The sequence below is a fragment of the Odontomachus brunneus genome, unplaced genomic scaffold (assembly GCF_010583005.1).
Source record: "Odontomachus brunneus isolate Ranch 3 - 2012 unplaced genomic scaffold, Obru_v1 Obru_scaffold_015, whole genome shotgun sequence".
In the NCBI taxonomy this organism is placed as follows: Eukaryota; Metazoa; Arthropoda; class Insecta; order Hymenoptera; family Formicidae; genus Odontomachus; species Odontomachus brunneus.
The window spans coordinates 1,990,280-2,011,925 of NW_022639465.1; the positions used below are offsets into that span (position 1 = coordinate 1,990,280).

General features: G+C 41.7%; 1 long non-coding RNA gene across 1 annotated transcript in view; it reads right to left on the bottom strand.

Annotated features, from left to right (window-relative positions):
- LOC116841316 overlaps positions 1-21,646 on the bottom strand; it is a 193,133-nt gene that overhangs the window by 78,680 nt on the left and 92,807 nt on the right. The window contains exon 2 of the long non-coding RNA XR_004377536.1: positions 19,231-19,372. This is a non-coding gene — a long non-coding RNA (uncharacterized LOC116841316). The remainder of the gene's footprint in view (positions 1-19,230; positions 19,373-21,646) is intronic.

A 21,646-nucleotide genomic window follows, 5' to 3' on the forward strand; every position in this document is an offset into this window, starting at 1 on the left:
CCAAAAAAAACACGAATACATCCAGCGTGTGCCAATAGTTCGGAGCGAGTAAAAGAGTGAAATCAAACACGGACGGTGGCAGTCTAGATGGTTCGCGATGAAATTTATTGATGTTTGGCGACTGCCGGGTCGGACTAATATTTCGACGAACCGGGAACATCGGCGAAATTTGAGTTTTTAACTTATGTCTCAAATTATTTGCGCACCGTTTCGCCGTTTCCACACGTTAATCTTTAGACACGCAAAAAAAGAACTAGCTTCCAGAGCTAAAAAATAAATGTGGCAGATAAGATGTGTCCCTAAAATAGGGACAGCTAATGTCGATAATACCGAAGCTAAATTTATTCGCTGTTAAACTTAGGCGCTACAGCGAGAAATATTAACTACTAGAAATAAATTACTGTAATAAATGATTGCAGCTGTACGGCAAACTTCTTTAATATATGCATACGATAAGAAATTTAGGAATAACTGCCATTTTCTTAGCTACTTGAAATAATGTGCATTTTTAATGTCACCTAATATATTTGTATTTCATAGCGAATGCATCTTAGCTATCAATTCTTGTCAATTCTTAACAGTTAAACGATTAGCCTCTTGACTAAGTTTGAATCAGCTATCGCGGTTTAGCTGATATTACTAAATCATTTTTTTGCGTGCGAGAAAGCCACTTTTGTAGCTCTGCACAAACCTCAAAATTCTGCGCCACATGTGTATATTATTTATATAAAAATTAAAAAAAAAAAATTACTTTTTGAATGAAAAAATGCCGGCAGCCTAAAGGTTAAAAGACAAAAAGAGAATGACGGAGAATGACGGAGGAGGGGAAAGAAATAGTATAAGAAGTACATACGCCGAATGCGTTCATACCACTGACTGATTTGAACCGTCAGATTCAATGCCATTAATGCCCCTCCCTCCCCCTCCCCCTCATCATGGAGGTCGTATAGTTTACGTCGAACGGATTGTCCGGAATTTCCCGACACGTGGCGTTATTATTAGACGTTAATGGAAATTTCTGAGAACGTTGAGAGGGAAGGAAGGACCCCGCACAAACCTTATGGAAATTGAATTTCGGTCGAATTGGCTGAAGATTTGATATGTTGTAGATCTTGTCATCCTGATAAAAAGTCTCCACAGATACGATCCCCTGCAATGAACCGTTTGACCTCTACGAGGCGTCATTTTTCAAAACAGGCTAATGTCTTATTTTCAACGAGTACGAGTGCATTCCTACATCATTATTTGTACTTTCCATGTATTTTTTTAAGTAAAAAGTTATAAGGATATTATTGACTTTATTGCTTCTTACAAAAAAGTTACAAAGATATCGAGGTCAATAACTTGATTTTAGAGATTTAAGTCAATGCTGTGTTGCTTCTAGGGCGGGAAAAGAAATGGATACAATCATAGAGTGCATGCAAAGAACTTTATTTATACTGAGTAGACCGTGCGTGGTGAGAGGCGAGAGGACTCATAATAATCAAGCACTCTGACTTTTGAGAAGCAATCAAGTCAGTATAACTTTCCTTTTTACCCTTGTAACTTTTTACTTAAAAAAATATATAGAAAGTACAAATAATGATGTAGGAATGCACCGTACCCGTTGAAAATAAGATATTGTAGTATTAGCCTTGAAAAATGACGTCTCGTAGAGATCAAACGGTTCATTGTAGGGTCTTACCTGGAAACGTTTGATCAGGACGAGATCTACAACATATCAAATCTTCAACCAATTCGACCGAAATTCAATTTCCATAAGGTTTGTGCGGGGTCCTTTTACAGAATTTTGCTAATCGCTAAACACGATTGCTATTCAGCGACACTAGAAACGTTCGAAGTCATAAGTATCATGGCGAACGTTATTACGGCTCTCGCGTGCCAGTAGCTTTACAGTTTCATGAACTTTGCATTAGCAACACCGCCGTGCTCCGTTCTCCAGCGGCACACAATGCCGTATTTTTATCATGAACGCGTTATACATACGTTATCGCGCGCGCACGTCAACGGCAGCGCACGGCAAAAGCGCGGTTCTTCGATGCGCGGCTACGCTGCTGTATCTTTTAGCCGGGTTCTCCCTTAATCTTGTCGTTCCTCCCTCTTTTTCCGTACGCCCGCGTTTCTCTCTCTCGTTCTCTCGACGCGCGATTTAATTTAAATTTAATGCGAACAGGCGCGCGTGGTCACGTACGCTCAACAATGGCGAAAGACTGGTATTCGAGTAGAGAAACGCATCGGCGAAATTCACGCCGACGGTTCTCCCACGCTCGACACTGAGCCTGGATCTACCGGGTGTGTCGAGACAGAGAAAGAGAGAGAGAGAGAGAGAGAGAGAGAGAGAGAGAGAGAGAGAAGAAATGTCGACAACAGAAAAAAACGGCTGAAGAGAATTTCTCAATTCGGTACTTTGTACAGATAAGTTGACTCGCTATTTTTGTCGGCAGGAGAATCGAATGTGAATTCAGTCAAAGATGCATCCCGAATGGCGCGATGTAGTTTGATGTATTTTTTCCTTTTTTCAAGGTCGAGTAACGATTCCCGATTGTCAGTAAAAACAAAACTAATAAAATACGGATAATCGCTCTCGGGCATACGTACACGTGCAACTGGTACACCCCATAGAATCCATCTAAATCCACAGCTAGCACTTTAAGCGAACGGCTTTCGATCGACGTCACGATATAACGGGCACGTGAGGCACGTGCGCGCCATGATAGCGCCGAATAAATATCCAGGCTGAAAAATATCGGCTATCTCGTGGAGTCGGCTATTTTCGCGACCGGCAGAAATGTCGAATTTTGCGACTGCCTTATTTATATCGCTTAACAAACAGCCACATTGGCCGCATAACGGTAACTTGTTGCGGCACAATGCTCTCCGTTATCGCAAATCCTCCGCGCGGCTCGTTGCGAACAAACGATAAATAAATAAAGAAATAGATAAATATAACGAGTGCGTGCTGAGTGATGATACGAGCGCTAAGCTATACGGGGGGGAATTGCCCGCGCGCGTCACAGATTAATTAGATTAAACAGAAACATTTCGAAAATAGGCGGCATTTCCGCTCGCTCGATGAAACTCGTATCGGTACTATCGCTATTCCCGCTATATCGCCCATTACTGCGACTCCTATGTACATAAAAAAAAAGGAAAGAGAGAGAGAGGAAAGTTTTTCGGGGGAAAAACTGGCTTTTATCGCCACCGCCGGCGTAATCGTTCCGCTTATATACGCGCCGCCTGGACGTCGCGAGATAATCACCTCGCGCGAAAATCGCGCTAATCCGCGCGGCGGAAAAATCGCTGACGCGCGGAATGCGATTTTATCCCGCGGGTGTTACCACCGCGCCGGGATAAAATCACGAATGGCTCTTGATCAAAGGCGCTGAGAGCTTTTCCCGTAATACATTGGGAAACATCGCGTCCGCGTGTGTCGAGAGCGTGAAAGATTTTCGGAGAAACTAAAAGCTATTCGACGTATTAACCTCTTCGCCGCTGCTCCCAAGCTTATAATGTATGTGTGGGGACCTTATTAAAAATTTTATTTCATATTTAATCAACGGCACTGCAGGATCGGATTAATAACATTGTGCGTCGGGCGCGGACGAAAATTGAAGTACTACAGAAAACATAGCGTCGGCGATATTAATATTGATTGGCTGCTATATTCGACGTTGATTTTGATTAAACGTTTATACACACGCGCTCCCGCGTGTGTGCGTGCGCGCACATTAAAAGAGTATCCTCTCTCGATTTATCATCGTGATATTTACATTCGAACATGTCCGGTACTCTCCTATATTCCACTCTCTTTTTCTCTTTCCATCCCCCATTCTCTCTGCCTCTTCTCCCCCTCCCTCTCCCACCCTTTCTCTCTTTCTCTCTCGCGATTACACGATTAATATTCGCGTGCTAAATAAATCTACTTAAAAAAGCGCGTGCATGCGGGAGAGTGAGAGGAACAGGTAAAATGAAAGAGAGAGAGAGAGAGGACGAGAGACCTGCAAAGTGACTAGCCAACCTTTAACAATGCTCTGGTGTCAGACACCAACCCTTCTCGTTCTATCCTTTTATTTTCAACACGTCGCTGCAATAGCCCGCGCGATCCGATCCACTTGCAGCATTCGGTTGCAGCCCTCCTCCCCCGTTATTCAATTCATCGCCCGATTCAATTACCTTCGCGCGCGCGGTAACGGCGAGTAGAGGCATTTCCCGCGCGCACGTGCGCACACGCGAGCACACAGAACGACGCGCCATCTCACACCCACCCATGCACACACGCACACACGCACGCGCACACGTATATCCACACACGTACATACACTGCAATAATCTCGCTGTAAAACTCGGCCACGCGACCTAGATCAACATCCACCTAGTTTTCAACTTCGCCGACTAATAGCGGCGATCCCTCTTCGATCGGCACTCTGGTGCGCTCCGCTGCATTGATGCTTCGCCTCGATATAGGGTGTCTCGTAAAAATATTTATAAAGTTCTCGTTCACGGCTCTTCTTATCTAACCGGCTGATATCGCTAACTTTTACCCACAATTCTCGCTATCTCCGTGAGAAGGACGAGTGGAGCGCGCTATTATCGCGACTTAAAGCGCAATTAAACTTGCGCCAATATTTACCTTCTCTTTTCTCTCCCTTTCTATTTCTCTCGCAGGCGCAGGCGCACGCGAAAGGACGATATCGGACCACTAGAAGGTTTCCGATGTTGGTAATTTATCACTCTCAATGGAGAAGAGAGAGAGAGAGAGGGAGAAGAGAGAGTGCGGGATTCGTAACCCCGTAAAGAGAGGATGCTGATTTACACCATTAACGTAACACACGCCGTTGCAATTCGCTCGCTCGCTCACTCGCGCTGTTCAACGAGAGTATATACTCAAATGTCGGTACCAACCGTTCGGGAAAACAATCTCTGAGCGACAGTCAACAATGGGTATTTACTTTGGTGGGCTACCGCTCGGTACATCGAGCAGAGTGCCGGCCGGCCGCGAGAGTCGAGGCCGCCACTCTTTTTTCCCGCCGTAACTCCACCCTACAACCGGCTCCTCCATCAATCACCCGGTAATGGCAGCTCCTCGCTTTTTATCCGCGTGTATACACGGTGGCCCGCAGAAGCCGGCGATCGATCGAATTTATTCCCTATCGAGAATTTATACGTGTGCCTCTCGAATGCGAGGAAACGCGCGCGAAGACGTAGAGAGTCGAGCTCTCCGCGGATAAAATTCCAGCCGAGGCGTGGCCGTACGCCACGTCGTCCTTTTCCATTTTTCGTCCCCATACGAATGAATCTATACACTATTCATAGTTTTGCACTTGATCTCGCGAGCGAGAGCACGCGATGAGATACGAGAACGAAAAATAGAACGAATAAGGGCGAGGTGCGACAAAGATGCGGCTCATTCGAGAATTCGAGCGAACGCAAAGCGGGAACGGGGCGAAAGGAAACGCGGCCGTCCGGGTCGATTAAACGGAGACGTCATTTGTTCGGGGATTAAAGCTAAAAAAGAGCTCTAAAGACGTAATTAATTTTCACAGGGCGAAAAATTCTGGTAGAATTTACGACGCCGCTGTAGTGTACCCTTGTATATTAAGACTTGATAAATTGAAAAGTTCGGGGGAGGGAGAAGAAGCAATCGATCATCCCTGGAGATATATTTGACGTCCGGTCTTTTTCTCGTGAAGGATAATTAGCTTAACGTTAACGCGCGCGGCGAAAATAAATACCCCTCGATAAACCTTACTCCAACGTTAACCTGAGTCATCTTCGTCGACAGACCAGAATCTAAAATTTGCTTCACCCAGGATTATCAGATTTTACCATTAATGTCCAGCTGTCCGGCTAATATTAAAAACATCCTCTAACCGGACTCATGAGACAAATATATCCAGGCTATTTCAACTACGTGAGAATTCTCTGACCCCAGCGGAAAAAAGTTTGTGATGAGGAGGCCTATAGGCCAGAAATCCGATGGGACCGGTTACTTCCTGCTTATCTGCCAAGCTATTCAAGTTGGCAGCGGACGATCCTAAGGTCCGATTTTCGTTGATAAAAAGTCAAAAAACTATTTCTTTGTAGGTATTCATTTTGCTGGTAAAAATAAACGTATTTCTACGTGTTTAGGAGTGATTGGTCATTTTCAGAAGATTGTTTTGCGTAAATTGCTTGTGAAAGATTATTTTTAAGTTCTTGCCAAATATGAGATATTTTTCCTTGTATTCACAATGCGCGCTTATAAATGTTTACATTTTATAATATATTTCATACAAACATAAAGAATATGCGAATTTTTTTTAAATTTTAATATCTCTCCTATAATTCCTGTAATAGAGTTTAAATCTCGCATTTTCACCAACTAACTTTTGTTAGCGCTTAAATAGAAATTTGTTCCATTAGTTTGCGGGTAATTCAAAATTATAAATTGAGTAAAGTCGGAGATGATTTCTGTCTACATTAATTCAACATTTGAACTTCCAAAGCGGCATTGTTTTCCTGTGAAAAACTGTTTCATAATATATTTTCTGTTTATCATTGTCAATTATAATTATAAACCTGTAATTCTTATATTCTTGATATAATATATTTTTCGTTTATCGTGATGATTTTAATCTGATATGTTCTTCAAAAAATATACTTTCACAAACATACATTTTCAGTCTCTGTTTTATTAGAAGCCTGTTTCTCCAACTTGTATTAATTTTTCAATTTTTCAACCTAGCAAACCTAGCGTCTTCGTGTAAAAATCATTCGTGTGATGAACGCGCGCTCGTTACACGTGCCGCGCGACGCATTTCGAGACGGTACAAATTAAGCGTGGTATTATATCCCTGCGCGATCGTAGTGTCGAGTTTACATTCGATAGGAATGAACGCAGTAAATACGAACGGGAGAGAGAGGGAGACAAACAGCCGGATACCCGAGGGAACCGGAACCGCTGGCATCGGACGGGCCGTGGTCGTCAAAACACGCGAGGGGACGAGAGATAGCTGCCGACAATATGGTAGAACAAAACGGCTTGCGGCTCGCCATGCTGCGCGTCACGAGCGCGCGCTCGCTCGCTCGCTCGCGGGAAAAGGAAGCCCCGAGTGGAGTTTGACAGCCGACCCGTGAAAACCCCGATATGCAGCCGACATCGCCGACTTTCCCGCTCCTTGTACTCGTCGACAGGGAAATGGATGGATAGCCAGATAGACGAGAGAGACGAGAGAGTGGACACTATAGAGAGACAGATAGAGGGAATTAGGGTAAGAGAGGGAGAGAGAGAGAAAAAGAAAGAGAGAGCGTGGTACGGAGAAATCGGTAGAGAGTGAATGGGATAAAGTGGTGGAAAAGAGCGGCAGCAGAATACTGTGGAGAAGGAAAAAGAGCTCCACAGACGGATCGATGAAACAGACGAACAAATAAAGACATCCTACTAGAGCAAAGTAGAGCGAGTATACGATAGAGCGGGCCGCGCGAGAGGATTTTGCCGTGCCCCCGGGGGGTAAATCCTTTCGAGTGCATAACCGGGGTAATGCGTGTACATATTGAAAAGTATGCAACGAAAGAAATTTGCATAGATAAGTGCGCGGTCGTATAGCAAGCGTACTAAAACGGCCGCGAGCTCCAGATTTGGATTTCTAAGTAGACAAACAGTGAATCAAAAGTAGCAGTGCATCCACTGGTTTCCCTTATCTAAAAACTACGCTTGCGCCATAGATTTCAAGATTTTGTCTACGCGGACTATTTACGTATTGTTTGCGTGATGTATACACAACCGTTTCTCGCGTACACAAATATGAACTATGTGGAATATTATCGATTATAATAAAATATATATAAAAGAGTAATTGATTTTTGAGACGTGTTGCCGTGTTTCACGTATTAAATTAAAAATGTAATGTTTAAAGAAGATAACAAATTGCATCAAATTTTTATTTCATTACATGACAGATTAATAAATGTTATCACGATTTACTGTAAATTTCAAAATTACGTCTATATGTCTACTTATCGCACGATGTGTAAATGGTTTGTTTCATGTAAACAATATAAGCTATGTAAAATATTGTAAATTGTATTAAATTACACAAAAAAGTGTAATTAGTCATAATTTGTCACACTGTCATTCATAATATCGATTCCACTAGATTTTTAGTATTAAAAATGTAATGTTTAAAGAAGATAACAAATTGCATCAAATTTTTATTTCATTACATGACAGATTAATAGATGTTATCACGATTTTGCTGTAAATTTCAAAATTACGTCTATACGTCTACTTATCACACGATGTGTAAATGGTCTGTTTCATGTAAACAATATAAGCTATGTAAAATATTGTAAATTGTATTAAATTGCACAAAAAAGTATAATTAGTCATAATTTGTCACACTGTCATTCATAATATCGATTCCACAGATTTTTAGTTTTGTATTAAACTGATAAAATAAGGGCTTTCGGTTTAAAAAAATTATAAATGGTGAGAATATAAAATTTAAACACAGTTGAGCTATTTCAGTTGCCTGTTATATAAAAAAAGGCAAAGTTGCTATAGGATCGTTATTGACCCTAATGTGCCCTATTAAAGTGTCAATATAAAATTCAGATAATTTCGCGTTATATTTCAGTTCTTCATATTAAATATGATATATAAGGTAAATTTTATGTAAATAGCTCATTATTTACTTATAACTGTATTATACGTGATCAAAATTTCTGTATCGTCAAACTCTAATCACGAAAAAATGATTCAAGTATAGTTCATTGTTGTTATAATAATTTTAACAAAATCTGCGTTATAACAGATTAACATTGCAAAAATTTGAAACTATTAACGATTTTATTTCTTTTTTGATTAAAAAATGATGTATTTTTGTATATCCAAATCATTATACTTTTTGATCAATTGAAACATAATATTTTTTTTCCAAAGATGCAAGTATGGAGAAAAAAATTCTATAATGCTAATTTCTTAGATTCGTCTGCAGAAAAGTTTTACATTTTTATGTAAACTCAAATTTTTCATCGTGTTTCTTTTTATATTTGCAATAAAATACAAATACTTAAGTGAATATTTGCAATAATTTTTGTCACATAATTTTATTCCACAGACATGAAAGTATATTTATTATTTTTTTATACATTTTTATTAACACTTTTACGGAATATAAATAAGCGAAGATGAAGCGATCTCACAAGTAAACCTATTCAAAAATTACACACCGATTTCTTTCTAATTAAAGCACAAATGTAGAAGTACAAAAAATATTTAGGCCATATTTTTTCATTTTGATCTACTTTGAGTTTTATGGATAGATTATAGCTTTTTAATGTTCTCACTCCTATCATCAACAAGTACAACAAAAATGCATAAGAAATAAAATTGAATACAAGATATAGTTAAATAATTTTAACAAAATCGGCATAGAGCTGAGACACGAACCATTCTAAATTTCTTTAGCTGAGATTCCAACCGAAATATTTTAAATCTGTGTTAAATTAGTCAAAAATAATTCGAATCTCGGCCAAATCGAGAAATTATTTGTGTAAATAATTTTTTTCAACTTTTTGTATGTTTTGTTGAAACCATACAAGGGTTAAATTATGAGGCAATTGCCAGTATCTGTTTTGGGTATTAACTATAAATGTAGTATTATGAATACTATGAAGGTATTATAAGTAGCTATAAGAAAGATAAATTTCATGAAATCTTTATTTCATACGTGACAAATTGATGAATATAACTCTGAATGTAAGAATATAACTACAAAGAAAAGAATTCTGTGGATTCGAACTCGTCTAGGGAACAACGTTTATAAATTTACACCAGGATTCTAAAAGTTAGAGAAAGTTAAAAATTTTGTTCGATTAATTTTTTAGCAAACCACAAGTTCCTTAAGTGGCACATCCATAGATTATTCATTTCCCGCATAAATCACACCTCATACATAGTTTACGTTGCTCGCGGACGTAGAGTATTAAAATTTATGCATAAACATCGAACTCGGCTAAAAACCAGTTTAAAAGCAATAATCTGAATCAAAAAGTTCGAGGGGATTTCCAACGATACATCGATCTGGAGATACATGCACGCAAAGGAGCGAGAGTTGGCGGAAGTGTAGAAAGTGGCGACGGGGGATAAGGAAGATGAGTCGCGAGCGACAAACAGACGATGGGTTGGGCGGTAAGGAGCGCGATGGCGTCGAGAGGGTTCAATAAATCCCGAGTACGAGCGCACATCGGAACTAGCGCGGCGGTAATCCGATGTAGCTACACACGTGGAAATGACGTTGGCATATAGAGAAGCGGGCCCGTGTATACACGCGCCGGCTTTACGACCTACAGACGCGGGCGAGCGAGCGAGCGAGCGACCGGGCGAGCGAGTGAACGAACGGAACGAACGAGCGAGCGAGCCACTCCGAAGCCGGAGCTACTACACCATCCGGTTCAACTTTGTTTGACGGAATTGCAACGCGCTTTGATGACGGATCGATGCATTTCCGCGAGCTGCACCGCCGCCGCCACCGCCGCCGCGCTTCTAATGAGACGAAACGACGCGGATGCAATAACGCCACCGAAATAGCGGGAATGTCGCGAGCAACTGGCCGCGTCGTTACATTACGTCGCGCGGAATTATCACACGATGTTCCGTTTGCATTCGAGCTACCACGGCAATGGGTGCCTGCTCGATACCGCAGGCTACTTCACGCTGTTTTACGCGTGAAGTGAGACAAGCCTGGGAGCGAGAATCTGAGTGAGAAAGCAATTTTATCGAACGTATATTCCAAAGCGAATTTTTGTGAACCATTTCGATAAAATTGTTATTTCACCAGTTATTAATTAGAATCTGAGTAAAAAAGTTATAATTAAAAACAAAGCTACATCTATCTCAGTAATGAATAAATTTGTATGTGTGAAAAGTCTCTACTTTCTAAAACACGAGTTTTACATTGTAAAATATGATGTTTTACAATGTAGAGTTGAACGGTGAAAACTATTTGACAGAATTCTGTGCAAAAGAAGTTTAGTTTAAAACTAATTAAAAATTGGTTAGAAACTGGCCAGAAATTAACTAGTTTTGTCCAATTACTGACGAAGCAAGTGTCGCCGAAACTAGCTAGTTGGAGAGATCGGGGTTGGTCGTCATACGAGTTGGTTGTCATATAGTCCAGATTTCAGGTCTCAAAAGCAATATTGCATTGTGGCTTTGTAGGTATATGTTACACAGTAGATCTCAGTCGAATAAGTAATTTGATGCGTGTTTTCTGTTACGTTTTCTTATATTATTTGGAAACGTTTTCAGCGCCTTCAGTGAAGTTCTTCAAACTTCACTTAATTTTTAATAGAAGATACAAAAGTGACAAAATCATATTTAGTTAAACTCTTTTGGAACTTTCTATTTCAAAATGTTGCTCAACAATGTAACAAATTATTATACTGTAGCTTGCTATTATATAAAAATCATTAAAAATAGTTTTCTTGAATTTGTCATTATTTATAATATACTGTGACGACCAACTCCGATATATGAGACAACTAATCTCGATATGGAGATGATAGTCACATTTTCCATAAATTATTTGCGACCTCGTATTTTCCTCAAATGACAATGAGATCTAGATTTATCATTTATCATGCTTACGGTAAAGCAAAAGGATGAAAATTTATGATAATTTATAGAGAAATTCATGAATAATGACTTAATAATGACAAAGATGTAAAAAATGTGACAATCATTTCCGGTTTCCCGTAATCAAAATTTCTGGCCTGGCTAGGAAGTAGTCGCTCTTTTATCTTGGTTGCGTGAAGAAGAGTTGAGGTTTTCAATTGAGGTTTTCAAGCGATCGCAAGATTTAAAAAAAGAATCATACAGACGTCACGCTAATTCGCGCTAATTCCACTTCCGCTCGACGACGATTAATGCGCGATCTTGAATGAGGCGAGACGACACGGGTTTCCCGATCCTACTAATATTTAACCGGCCGTAGACTCGATCCTGTTTGAAAATTTCGCTGGTCATTTCGCACTTAATTATTCGCGCGGCGACTCTGTATGCTCGTCAATTAGTTTTATTTATGTGCGATGTTTACCCAATTATCGTAATGACCGAGCAGCACGGACGCAAATTTCGTTTCGAGGCTTGCTAGGCGGATGCCCGATTATGGATTTCGCATTTATTTGGCTGGAGTCGTTTATCATCGTCAACGTGGACGCGCCATTTTTGAAGCTTAACAGTATTATCGACGTATTATCGGATTCGCGAAAGCGCCGTTATAACTCGTTATATATACAGAAATTGCGTAGGCATTAGTCGGGACGCGACCATGCAGTTGGCAATTAAATACGATTTTCCGTAAATGTGACACAAACATTCGTTTTGCGACTTTTCATTTTTCTTGTGATTTTTCAGTCTGTAGCGCCTCGCATGGAAATTTCCCAAACATTCCCAAATATTGTATAAATTCCAATCAGATTATCCAAACTTGTCCGAAATAGATATGTCGTATTGTAATACGACAATATGATGTTAACATTTTATAATTTAAATCAAAATAAAATATACATTGTTTTATTCGAGACATTTATTTCAAAAGAGTTTGATCAAAATACTTGAAATAGTTTTTTCGATTTATACTTTTTATATCTGTGTTGAGCAAAATATTTAAAACGTTTTGAATATTTACGTTTTTTTAATATTTATGCTTGTAAAGTATACGTAAATACTCATAGCGTTTAAAATATTTTGTCCAACATAAATATAAAATTGAAATTGAAAAAAGAGAGCTTTGGGATGACGTTCGATAGAGAAAATGGAATCTGTGTTTTCCACTTGGAGTATTTGAAACATTATACTTTTAATCCAAACCTTCCCAGATTTTCCGATCAGATCGAATAATTTTTGGAAAAATAATGAAATAAAATGTCTGAATATAAGAATGTACGTATAATAGCCTAGATATTTTATATGACCTGACATTACAAAGTAATTTAATTATAAATAATTATAATACATTTTAACATTTATTGTGATGTTAAAAGTTTTTCATAATTAAAGTAAATATATAATATTTTATTATTAAAACATTTGAAATAGTTTCAATATTTACGTTTTATAACTTATATATAAAATGTATGTAAAAGTGTTTCAAATATCTTGTTCAACATAAATGTAAAACGGAAATTAAAAAAGAGAAAACTTTTGGAAAGCACTCGGCAAAAACAGTTGGATCGTCCACTTTGGAAGATCCTATTTTTGGGTTTTCCACTTGTGTGTGTAGAATCGTGTTTTTTTTAAATTTCATTCTTCTAATCCAGGGTTTTGTAGATTTGCCATTCAGATCTCATGATTTCTTTGTAGGAAATCGAGATAGATTTCAATTAAAAAAATTTCTATGCAGTTATTTTTCTGCCCTTGAATTTCCCATTTGGAATCGCAATTTTAATTACTCGGAAAATCGGGAGCGATCTCAATTAGACTTCAGAGAATTTTCAATAGTTGAGATAATAATGGGATATCAAGTTGGCGTATCGCAACATGATACACCTATTAGTAACAAGTTTGAGTAATCTGATCAGGACTCTGTACTGTACTTGAAAATATTTGGGAAATTTCTTATGAGAGCCAAGCCTCATAATTATTTTAGGGCATTGTGTTGAGTTCCAATTATATTCCAGGAAATTTTCTACATGGATATTAATAAAAATAAGAGAGATCGCTGGCACGACCGCAGACGTGGGTGCGGTAGCGCGAGGGCGTGTAAAATTTCACATACGAGCTTCGCTGAAATATATTGTCGAATATAATGTTCCCTCGATTTTCTAACGTTTCCAATAATTGCTCTCATTAATTCACTCTCCCGCGCCGATATCGTGGATACACACCCGTGCGGTGTACACGTAAAACTACTACTCGTCGAAAATTCAGTAGCGGTTTCGATAGCGTATCGATGTCGCCGGATATGCAAATCTGCAATAATCCAAATACTAAATCACTGAAACTGGCGCAATAGTTTGTAATTGTATTATTGCTCCTCGACAGCTATAGCCAGATTTACAAGCCGTGAGAGGGATAACTGATCCGTCAACAAGCTGGTAATGATGCAACATGGCCGTTAATAATAGCCCACTCGTGATAACAATTTAGTGACTGATCGATAATTTCCACTTGGGGATCCTTCATTTCGACGGCTCTCCTACGCTCATTTATTTATCGCGATTGCCTTCGTTCCGATCGTCACCTTTGTTTCGATGATATATTCTCGTCATACTACAATTTCTAAAATTCTGCCGAGCCGCTATTGAACCGATGAATGTGTGTGTAAATAATTAACACATACGTTAATATACCGAAATGATACGCCAAATGTATTTACATTGCAATTTAATTTGATAAACAGGAGCGATGCATACGTATACTTGCACAAATAGAAGCGTACGCATAAAATCTCCACGGTACGCCGCGGTTCAAAATTATTTTTGACAAACATTTTATTTATTTATCGGCTCGTGAGAGCAATTTAGATTTACGCTTTAATCCAGATTACGGTAAGCCTATTTATTCTCGTTCGGTCAGCTTCTTCATTTCAGTTTATTTACTTCATTTAAGTCGTCTCTTTCTTTCTTTCTCTCTCTCTCTCTCTCTTTCTGTCTGTCTGTCTGTCTGTCTGTCTGTCTGTCTGTCTGTCTGTTCCTCTTCTAGGCAGAACGCAACCTGGATTTGGATTCAACGTAATCCGAGGAAATTATGCTCGGAAATCGTGTTCACCATTTGCCCTCAGAAATGGATGCATATAGACGCCGGCTCACTCGCTCACACGCACGTACACGTGTGTGTTCGCACACAGCCGACCCGACGCAAGCCAGCACCGCAAAGCACAAACGCGCGTGTGACTGCGCGAAGCTGCGCGAAGCTGCGCGAAGCTGCGCGCCTGAAAGCTCTCTTCTGTACTCTTCTCTCCTCTTCTCGTCTCGTCTCGTCCCGTCTCGTCTGGTATCCGACGATTCAAGATTTAATACCCACCGGTCGCTGATTAAATAATTTAAAAAAATCGCGAGGAATCTGAACACCGTGAAACTTGGCCGTAATATTGCATAAAATACTTTATTAAAATACTTTAGAAAAAACCGGGAGCGAGAGGGATTTTCTTGGAAAATTCACGCGGGCAAAGTTCCCCCACACCGGATGGGGTGAAATTTCAATTGAGAGACTCGCAACGACGAAGGCAACGACCCTTGAGCAGCGTGTCACGCCGCCGTAACGGATTTATTAAGTGCAACGTGGCTGCTTGCGAAACTGCGAAACCGGCTGGAATCGACTGGTAACTTAATTGGTGGTTACCAGCCGCCGCCGCTGCCGCCGCCGCTGCCGCCGCCGCTGCCGCCGCCGCTGCCGCCGCGTAGCTCGCGGAAACCGCCGATTTCCAGACGGTTCCTAGGGAAATTCGCGGGAAATAGCGCGCGGCACAATGAGATCCCGCACGCGTTTAATGCTACCCCCAAAGTGCTTTCTATGTAGGGGATCATTACTTCCGGCTCGAAGGGCTGCTAAAAGTATTTTATTCTCCAATAAAACTCGACCGGGGCAACGTTCGCTGAGAATCGAACCGCGGAATTTCCGGTAATTTCAGAACGACTGCAGATCAATCCTTTTATACGTTTCAGTCTCACACGAGAGGCTGCATTTCAATTCATCACAAGTGTTTGTATCTTTGAGAAAAATTCTCTGCGCTTACGTAGAATTTCAAGATACCGTAAGTCGCGTTTTTTAATCGTGCGTTTTTTATTCAATTTTCGTTGCCAGCAAAAAATAATGTCGCTAAAATGCACGTTTAATCAACCAAATTTCAGTTGTCACAAACATAATCCCGAACATGATTCTTTTAATTACTCAAACTTTTTAATTACTCCAACTTTTCTTGCTCATAAAACAATCCGATCAGAGGTACGCCTTCGGCTCGTAAAATTTGGATCATTGGAGAAATGATACTTTAATTCTTGATAGAATTCCGCGACTTGAAGACGCATTGTCCGAGAATACGGACGAGATAGGACGCGGTCGGCGAACGTATTGAATGCGTCAACGTTAATATTTACACTCGACTGCGATAGAGAAGCCGCATACGACGGACATTACACGCTCGATAAGCGTGACCGATGATTCACAGGAAAGTCAATAATCGGCACACTACTCCGCTGAGGGGAAAACAAACTAATTAGTCCTTCGGCGGTGGCGTTTTCGACATTTTGGTATTCCGACCGCAAATTTCCCAGCGCGCCGCACATTCTCCCTGATATCCCATTCGCAACGGAAACAAGGACGTATGAAATATCGAAGGAGAAGAAGAGAGAGAAGGGGAGAGAGAGAAAAGGCGAAATGGTGGCAAATCCTACGCGCGCGGTATTCGTCGATTATTTAGCCAAGAAGTCGCGCTCTTTTTTCTTCAGAAGGGAAGGGACACATGGCTCTCGTCGGGAGGACGACGGATCGTCGAATTTTTCCTGCGGGGTTAGCGAAGAAATTTAGATATTTAACTTCGTTCGCGTTACACCACGAGTTTCCTGCTCGACGCGACTTAAATTATCCCTGTCCCTCGGGAGCCCGAGGCGAAAAAGGATCGAATGGGTTAGCCGATGTGCCGCAAGCGTTCTCCGGGGGTGGCACTAAATTAGATAATGAAGCAGACTCCCTGCTATCTAGCTCGCCTGCTCGACTATGCGGACTGCCGGCTGAAGTGTATCACTTCTGATAATCCGCCTTGGTTAACTCGATAAAAGCGACATCGCGAAGTGTCACGGGGAGAAGGTTGACACTATCTCCCTCCCTTGTTCCCTTGTATTAAAACGTTCATAGAATCTTGTTGCTTTAACTACCGAGTAGTCGCGCTAAATCAGAATGTTAATTAACGTCTCATCGATATTCTTACGAGCTCGTGCGAGCTGTACGATCAGAGTATCATTATATCGCGAATGATTTAATATTACGCCAGTTATCGGGCCCCTTAGAAACGCTAAATTATGCGGAACACAAAGAAATATCGGGCGAAGTTTACGGTGCTGAGTGAAAGGTTTATTACGATGTAAATTACATTATTAAGCGAATTACGGGAGACGCAAACGTCGGAACCGTGCAAGCGAGGCGAGGCGCGAGCGCGCGTCAACTTCTAACAACATTACAGCTACGAAATTCGTAATTAGGAGCGGACAAAAGCAGAAAATTGAATACGCCTCGGCGTGCATCGTTCGCGCAAAGGCGGAAATCCTCTTACCAAACTACACATCGAAAGATGGCGGCTTCTCGCGCGGCTGCGACAGCAATGGTAGCGGCGAGCTTCGCAATTTCGCGTCGCGTAAGTTTCGCGAAGAAGGTTCGATTCAATCGCGCGCAAGCCGCGAACGACGCGATTAGTGCTCCACGTCCGATTTTCGCTCTCCTTCCCCCTCGTCCCGCGTAGAAATTTCTCAAGGTTCTCCCGGATACAGCGAAGATTCCGATTACAATGTAAAATTGGCCTCAAAATTGATCATCCTACTACGATATTACGATGGAAATTCCATTCTCTCGTCCCAAACGTGAGTCCTTTGCATGCCGTTTATTTCAAAATTACGGTACGTGAATGTTTACGTGATGTATTCACATCATTTCATCTTGTTTACGTAAACAATATAAATTACATAGAAAGAATATTGTAAATTATATTAAAATATACAAAGAAGAATAATTAAATTAATTATAAGACAGCTATATCTGCTTTTGTATTCAAACGCAATGTTTAAAAAAACATAACGGTATTAGGTGCTTGCAAAATATGATATTAAAGCCATTTTGTTTATTAATAACAATGAGGTACAATATTTTAATCAAATATTGACCGTTGCCATCAATAACCTTTTGTTATCTTTCGGCCAACAGTTTGATCCCGCGCCGATGAAATGACTCATCTTTTGAGGCAATCCATTCATCGACCCATTTTCGCATTTCCTCGACATTTCGGAAACGTGTATCAGATTGGCCATGCCATATCGATTCATATCATATGACGAATTATTGCGTTCGCTGCAAGCTGGTAGAGAATCGCGGAAAGAGAATCGAGATTTTATTACCAAGTGGTTCAACGTACGACAAAACCGACGGATAACGCTTCGACGAATGCGGTCGCTTTCATCTCACGGCTCAATGATCTACGGCTTCGTGTTTTCGTCGTGGAGCTCGCATTTATTCCGCCACGCTGACGCCTCGAAGCACAGCCTCGTCACTTTTGATTCGGCGATGCTTTTCCGTCACATCGACATTGCATTCGACGGGACGTACACGTTTCGCATGAATTCAGTATCGATGTAATTTAATGTCAAAGCTCGCGCGCACAGATCGCGGCCGGATTCCTGGAATGGAAATTGACTCGCTGCAGAATTTCTATTCGAGGAACAGAAATTCTCGGGCGCGCTGCTCTTTAAATAAATAATTTTCCTCGCCTCGGAATACGCGGGTGAATGCGAGTGTGCGCGCGCTCGTTGCACGAGCCCTTCGGCCCTGCGGAGCTGGCGGAACGGTCGCGATAAATATGAGGTAACTTCCGACTACCTGGACCACGAAATGGCTCGGCCAGGGCACAGTTGGGAAGGTGGCCACGAAGAAGAAGTGTTATTGTCTTCGTGGGAATTAGCGGCGACTTAATACCGGGGAATTTTCGCTCCGCGGCCGGCTCGTTCCGTCGTCGTTACGATCTCGCGCGCGCGTTTCAAGGCACGTCACGTAACGACGTTGGGGCAAATCCGACCGACACGCTTGGCGCGAGAAAATTTTGAGGTTCGCATAAATTCTCGATGCAAAACAGGGAGACGGCAAGATTTTAGGTGTTGCGGTAGATCGCGCGGAAACGCCTCGCTTTCGAGGACCAAACGCGCATCGCGGGAGAATTGGCTCTGTGAAAATTGTCACATATAATATGTGAAATAAATTTTAAAACAATGTATACGGTTATAAATATAAAACAAAATATACGAGATTGCAGCATGGCATTAATATGTAGAAGAAAGTTGCCTCTATCATGTTTATACAGTCACAGCAATTGGTTGCCTGAGAAGTTGTAACTTTGAAATTCTAAAATATACGGTATTTAGTACCCGGACTTCCATACTCATGTTGCTAATATAGAGAATAATAGCAATTAATTGAGTGAAAACCAGGTAGTTATATGTGATGACTGTAACTGTACGAAGCAAATAATAGAGAAAAACACAACTTACTCCAAATAATCCTTCTTCTACGTCACTTTCTTCTAGCTCTGCTGCACCGGCGCGTAACATCCCGAGTAGGAATTTTAAAGAGGGCCTATACAGTTCTTCCCCACTTTTGTCTAGGCACTGCAAAGGCAAACCCACTTAGGTCCTGCACAGAAATATAACACTCGTGAAAACTAGAGCCAGATTTGTAAATCTAACTAGGTTCTATCTTGGTACATTTAGCCAATCTATCTTAGTATACCTAACTAGGTTCTATCTTGGTACGCCTTACGTGGCCTAATTAGGCCCTATGTTGTTACACTTAACTAGGCGCTACGTTGAATTGTAAAATTTCACACACAAAGTAACCTGTTTATGACAAAATTTAAATGGAGATTTGTAAACTGTTCTAATATTTTAGTTCTAATATTCGCCAAGAAGTAGTCTGAAAACATACTTTGACAAACAGTGGCATAACAAAAAAGCTCACAATTCCACAGCGCTTTATGTAAACCGAGAACAGAAAATAGAAGCTAGAAAGGACAAAATAAAATCCTGAAGACAATTCCTAGGTAGAAACGAAATAGAACACATGTACTGACCACTACTATTGTACTCTGTACAGAGCGAGAAAGAAAGAGAGCGTGTGCGTAGGCGGTTGTGTATGTGTGTATGTGTGTGTGTGTGTGTGTGTGTGTGTGTGTGTGTGTGTGTGTGTGTGTGTGTGTGTGTGTGTGTGTGTGTGTGTGTGTGTGTGTGTGTGTGTGTGTGTGTGTGTGTGTGTGTGTGGGAGAGAGAGAGACTTAATACCGTGAGAGAGACGCCTCATTAACGTCGGCTATAAACTCATCAATGTCATCTGGAAGAACGTTGGAGGACATCCGACATCCCAAAATTAGCTCGTCATTCGGCTATTCATCGTTCCCCGACACATGTCCGACCGCGCGCGCACGTCCGAGATCTCAGCCAGCGGACTCGACCCCGAAAAGATAGACCGATACACAATAACGTCGCGAAAGATGGATGCGAAGTGATGATCGAAGCCTCTCGAGATACCGCTCGATCAGCGCGGAATCGCAATGCGAGATCGATGACCAAACGCTCGGAATTTCTGTTCACGAAGGCAAGGCGAGGCAAGAAAAGAGAGAATTACGAGCTCCTCGCGGAACACCTGCTTCTCTCCGTCCCCGTGGATTATTCCCTACAGAAGGCGCGCATGGAAATCGTAGTAATTTAAGAATGAGACGGGACTCGGACTCGATCCCACTACTTTCGCGCGGGCGGACGCGCGCGCGCGCAAATATATTCAAATTAAATTTTAATCTTTAATGCTTCCCATAAGTTCTTCCGTTTTGATATTTAAATATTTAATTGCACCTTAACGTCGCGCTTTAATGCAAGTATTTCATTTCCATTTTAAATATTAATATCCATGCCGATACGCGCGTCGTTGTCTCGAAAGAATGAAAAAAGAAAGATTAAATACAACTGCGATCGTGAGGGAAACGGGAGCTGCAATTTCTTTGTGCGTCTTCGTTAGCATAATTTCTTTATCATAATACCTCCCCTCTCTCCCTCTCCCTCTCTCTCTCTCTCTCTCTCTCTCTCTCTCTCTCTCTCTCTCTCTCTCTCTCTATTCACCCATCCACTTTACCGGAGTTAAACCAGACACGCACGTAAAACATTCACACCTTCTACGATCATCAATGCTCGCACATGTACACGCGGGCGGCTAGGAATTCCCCGTCTATCCCTGACGCATGCACTTGATATCTATGCATGAGTCGGCGCACACGCGTGACACGCTCCAGCGACACTCAGCGACACGCGAGTGCAACGGCGTGGATCACGCACAAAGAGAGAGGGAGAAAGCGGCGCACGAACGAGCGAACGAACGAATGACGACGACGACGACGACGACGACAGAGGAGATCCGCGTGTGTGTCTACGAGGGGTAGTTAGCCGGTGCTCGGTGGTTGCAACGGGTCGAGGTGCCTGTTCCAGCAGTAGTGGTGCTGCTGGTGGTGAAGGTAACGGTAGTAGTAGTGGTGGCAGTGGTAGTGGTGTGGCCCGGGATCGATCCAGAGACCACGGCGTCATCCTCCAGCCCTCAACGACCGACTCAACCCCGGCCCTACTACCCCCGAGGCTTCGGGAGGGCAGCCACCCGCTCAACCTCCCTCTGCCCCGAACCGCGCACCCACGATCGCCTTATGGAGCTCCTCTCTATCAGCCTGCACAAATAAAGCCTGCATACGGAGCGTGAGGGTATGCAAAGGGCTCAAACGGGCCTGTGGCACTATGGAAATGGGAAAGAATGACTTCAAAGGGCGCTTAAGAGGATGCCGCGTCGAAGAAGGTGAGATGGAAATCTACGGGAATCCTGCCGAAGCGGTACTGGTTGTGGTGGTTTAGAACGGACACCGATGAAGCGCGGGAC